We start from the raw sequence: 5,000 nt of genomic DNA on the forward strand, positions 1-5,000 counted from the left end.
CAACAACCCCAACCTACTAAGCTAAAGCCAAGAGACATGAGAGAGTCAGTCAGGGTTGCTTATCACTCACGTGTAGTTCTTGTAGTATCTGATGATCATTTCCTTTAAAGGATCAATCTTGAATTGAAACAATATCGAAGCGGCACCCAGCCTCTGTTTTGGTAAAAAGTCAGGGGTTGCGTTAATGCAGAATACTTTTGCGTTTTTTAATGCGTTTTTCACGCATACAACAAAGATAAAACGGATAAGAAATATCTTGTTGCAATTTGAAGACACAGATATAAAATGCTTCTTATTGTCATTTGTGCTCAGCATCAGACTCGTTCTGTGCTGCAGTTGCACTTGTCCACTGGGATGAGAACTCACAAACAGGCGTTCTATCAGCAGACAACTCTGACTGATATGTAGTAACTTTTCTCTGCTACTTGTCCACTGGGAGGAGAACTCACAATCAGGCGTTCTATCAGCAGACAACTCTGACTGATATGTAATAACTTTTCTCTGCTACTTGTCCACTGGGAGGAGAACTCACAAACAGGCGTTCTATCAGCAGACAGCTCTGACTGATATGTAGTAACTTTTCTCTGCTACTTGTCTCGTTGTAGCCTAGTTTCTCCTGTAAAATGCAAGAGGAACTTCAATCATTACATTAGGACATATAGCAGGCTACATTCTTTCTATGATAAACACTGTTCCTAGGCCGTCTTTGAAAATAAGATGTTGTCCTTAACTGGCTTGCCTAGTTAAATAAAGGTCAAATAAAACAAAAATGAAAATGTGTAATACGATGGACATGCATCGTTTTGGCAAAAATGACATTGCTTTTTCATTGTAAGCTCATTTACTTGTGTGACTGCTTGCCAAATAGCATTGCACTTCTGTTGTCTGATGAAAGGGAAGCTATTTTCTGCTGAACGTGGTGTACTAATTTATTTTCTGTGAATGAAAACTATAGTTGCATGTACCTGATCACTCTACTGAGGCAGAAATACACTGTTGACTTTCCATTTAAAATGCAGGTGAAATGGTTTAAAACACATTTTTTGATGGTCTGTGTTTTGAAAATTGATGGATGGGCCTTGAGAAATGTAACCACTCTCAAATTCATAGAAAGAGGTATGGATGCAAGGACTGACCATCCATGATATCAAAATTATAGGTGTGTTTGTTTACATGTATATTGTTTACAAACATTGGGATGAAACAAAACTTATATGCTGTGTTCTGATGGGGTACGACAGTTGAACTTAGCTCATGAGGCATATGATTTAGGATAGGATTCATTTGTGAATCCAAAAATGGATGTAGCAACTCCACATGTTGTTGTGGTCTCTGAGAACCAGACTGCACTTCCTGGACAGTGTAGCAACTCCACATGTTGTTGTGGTCTCTGAGAACCAGACTGCACTTCCTGGACAGTGTAGCAACTCCACATGTTGTTGTGGTCTCTGGGAAACAGACTACACTTCCTGGACAGTGTAGCAACTCCACATGTTGTTGTGGTCTCTGAGAACCAGACTGCACTTCCTGGACAGTGTAGCAACTCCACATGTTGTTGTGGTCTCTGAGAAACAGACTGCACTTCCTGGACAGTGTAGCAACTCCACATGTTGTTGTGGTCTCTGAGAAACAGACTACACTTCCTGGACAGTGTAGCAACTCCACATGTTGTTGTGGTCTCTGAGAAACAGACTGCACTTCCTGGACAGTGTAGCAACTCCACATGTTGTTGTGGTCTCTGAGAAACAGACTACACTTCCTGGACAGTGTATCAACTCCACATGTTGTTGTGGTCTCTGAGAACCAGACTGCACTTCCTGGACAGTGTAGCAACTCCACATGTTGTTGTGGTCTCTGAGAAACAGACTACACTTCCTGGACAGTGTAGCAACTCCACATGTTGTTGTGGTCTCTGAGAAACAGACTGCACTTCCTGGACAGTGTAGCAACTCCACATGTTGTTGTGGTCTCTGAGAAACAGACTGCACTTCCTGGACAGTGTATCAACTCCACATGTTGTTGTGGTCTCTGAGAACCAGACTGCACTTCCTGGACAGTGAAGCAACTCCACATGTTGTTGTGGTCTCTGAGAAACAGACTACACTTCCTGGACAGTGTATTAACTCCACATGTTGTTGTGGTCTCTGAGAAACAGACTGCACTTCCTGGACAGTGTATCAACTCCACATGTTGTTGTGGTCTCTGAGAAACAGACTGCACTTCCTGGACAGTGTAGCAACTCCACATGTTGTTGTGGTCTCTGAGAACCAGACTGCACTTCCTGGACAGTGTAGCAACTCCACATGTTGTTGTGGTCTCTGAGAAACAGACTACACTTCCTGGACAGTGTAGCAACTCCACATGTTGTTGTGGTCTCTGGGAAACAGACTACACTTCCTGGACAGTGTAGCAACTCCACATGTTGTTATGGTCTCTGAGAAACAGACTGCACTTCCTGGACAGTGTAGCAACTCCACATGTTGTTGTGGTCTCTGAGAACCAGACTACACTCCCTGGACAGTGTAGCAACTCCACATGTTGTTGTGGTCTCTGAGAACCAGACTGCACTTCATGGACAGTGTAGCAACTCCACATGTTGTTGTGGTCTCTGAGAAACAGACTGCACTTCCTGGACAGTGTAGCAACTCCACATGTTGTTGTGGTCTCTGAGAAACAGACTGCACTTCCTGGACAGTGTAGCAACTCCACATGTTGTTGTGGTCTCTGAGAAACAGACTACACTTCCTGGACAGTGTAGCAACTCCACATGTTGTTGTGGTCTCTGAGAACCAGACTGCACTTCCTGGACAGTGTAGCGACTCCACATGGTGTTGTGGTCTCTGAGAAACAGACTACACTTCCTGGACAGTGTAGCGACTCCACATGTTGTTGTGGTCTCTGAGAAACAGACTGCACTTCCTGGACAGTGTAGCAACTCCACATGTTGTTGTGGTCTCTGAGAAACAGACTGCACTTCCTGGACAGTGTAGCAACTCCACATGTTGTTGTGGTCTCTGAGAAACAGACTACACTTCCTGGACAGTGTAGCAACTCCACATGTTGTTGTGGTCTCTGAGAACCAGACTGCACTTCCTGGACAGTGTAGCAACTCCACATGTTGTTGTGGTCTCTGGGAAACAGACTGCACTTCCTGGACAGTGTAGCAACTCCACATGTTGTTGTGGTCTCTGAGAAACAGACTGCACTTCCTGGACAGTGTAGCAACTCCACATGTTGTTGTGGTCTCTGAGAAACAGACTGCACTTCCTGGACAGTGTAGCAACTCCACATGTTGTTGTGGTCTCTGAGAAACAGACTACACTTCCTGGACAGTGTAGCAACTCCACATGTTGTTGTGGTCTCTGAGAAACAGACTGCACTTCCTGGACAGTGTAGCAACTCCACATGTTGTTGTGGTCTCTGAGAAACAGACTGCACTTCCTGGACAGTGTATCAACTCCACATGTTGTTGTGGTCTCTGAGAACCAGACTGCACTTCCTGGACAGTGTAGCAACTCCACATGTTGTTGTGGTCTCCGAGAAACAGACTACACTTCCTGGACAGTGTAGCAACTCCACATGTTGTTGTGGTCTCTGAGAAACAGACTACACTTCCTGGACAGTGTAGCAACTCCACATGTTGTTATGGTCTCTGAGAAACAGACTGCACTTCCTAGACAGTGTTGCAGCAGCCTCATGTCTCTGTCATGTGGAGACTGGAGTACTGATGGTCTGGTAGGCTGGATTCACAACAGGAGGTCAGAGAAGCAGACAGTAAGTACTGGAGAGGCTGGATTCACAACAGGAGGTCAGAGAAGCAGACAGTAAGTACTGTAGAGGCTGTATTTAGAACAGTAGGTCAGAGAAGCAGACAGTAAGTACTGTAGAAGCTGTATTCAGAACAGTAGGTCAGAGAAGCAGACAGTAGGTACTGTAGAGGCTGGATTCACAACAGGAGGTCAGAGAAGCAGACAGTAAGTACTGGAGAGGCTGGTTTCAGAACAGGAGGTCAGAGAAGCAGACAGTAAGTACTGTAGAGGCTGGATTCAGAACAGTAGGTCAGAGAAGCAGACAGTAAGTGCTGAAGAGGCTGGATTCAGAACAGTAGGTCAGAGAAGCAGACAGTAAGTACTGGAGAGGCTGGATTCAGAACAGTAGGTCAGAGAAGCAGACAGTAAGTACTGGAGAGGCTGGATTCAGAACAGTAGGTCAGAGAAGCAGACAGTAAGTACTGGAGAGGCTGTATTCAGAACAGTAGGTCAGAGAAGCAGACAGTAAGTACTGGAGAGGCTGGATTCAGAACAGTAGGCCAGAGAAGCAGACAGTAAGTACTGGAGAGGCTGTATTCAGAACAGTAGGTCAGAGAAGCAGCCAGTAAGTACTGTAGAGGCTGGATTCAGAACAGTAGGTCAGAGAAGCAGACAGTAAGTACTGTAGAGGCTGTATTCAGAACAGTAGGTCAGAGAAGCAGACAGTAAGTGCTGTAGAGGCTGGATTCAGAACAGTAGGTCAGAGAAGCAGACAGTAAGTGCTGTAGAGGCTGGATTCAGAACAGTAGGTCAGAGAAGCAGACAGTAAGTACTGTAGAGGCTGGATTCAGAACAGTAGGTCAGAGAAGCAGACAGTAAGTACTGGAGAGGCTGTATTCAGAACAGTAGATCAAAGAAACAGACAGTAGGTACTGTAGAGGCTGTATTCAGAACAGTAGGTCAGAGAAGCAGCCAGTAAGTACTGTAGAGGCTGGATTCAGAACAGTAGGTCAGAGAAGCAGACAGTAAGTACTGGAGAGGCTGTATTCAGAACAGTAGGTCAAAGAAACAGACAGTAGGTACTGTAGAGGCTGTATTCAGAACAGTAGGTCAGAGAAGCAGACAGTAAGTACTGTAGAGGCTGGATTCAGAACAGTAGGTCAGAGAAGCAGACAGTAAGTGCTGAAGAGGCTGTATTCAGAACAGTAGGTCAGAGAAGCAGACAGTAAGTACTGGAGAGGCTGTATTCAG

General features: G+C 45.1%; 1 protein-coding gene across 1 annotated transcript in view; it reads left to right on the forward strand.

The window, feature by feature from the left end:
* The window catches only part of LOC129857111 (phospholipid-transporting ATPase ID-like), a 49,461-nt gene that overhangs the window by 9,054 nt on the left and 35,407 nt on the right, over window positions 1-5,000 (forward strand). The window lies entirely within an intron of this gene.

The sequence above is a fragment of the Salvelinus fontinalis genome, chromosome 6 (assembly GCF_029448725.1).
Source record: "Salvelinus fontinalis isolate EN_2023a chromosome 6, ASM2944872v1, whole genome shotgun sequence".
In the NCBI taxonomy this organism is placed as follows: Eukaryota; Metazoa; Chordata; class Actinopteri; order Salmoniformes; family Salmonidae; genus Salvelinus; species Salvelinus fontinalis.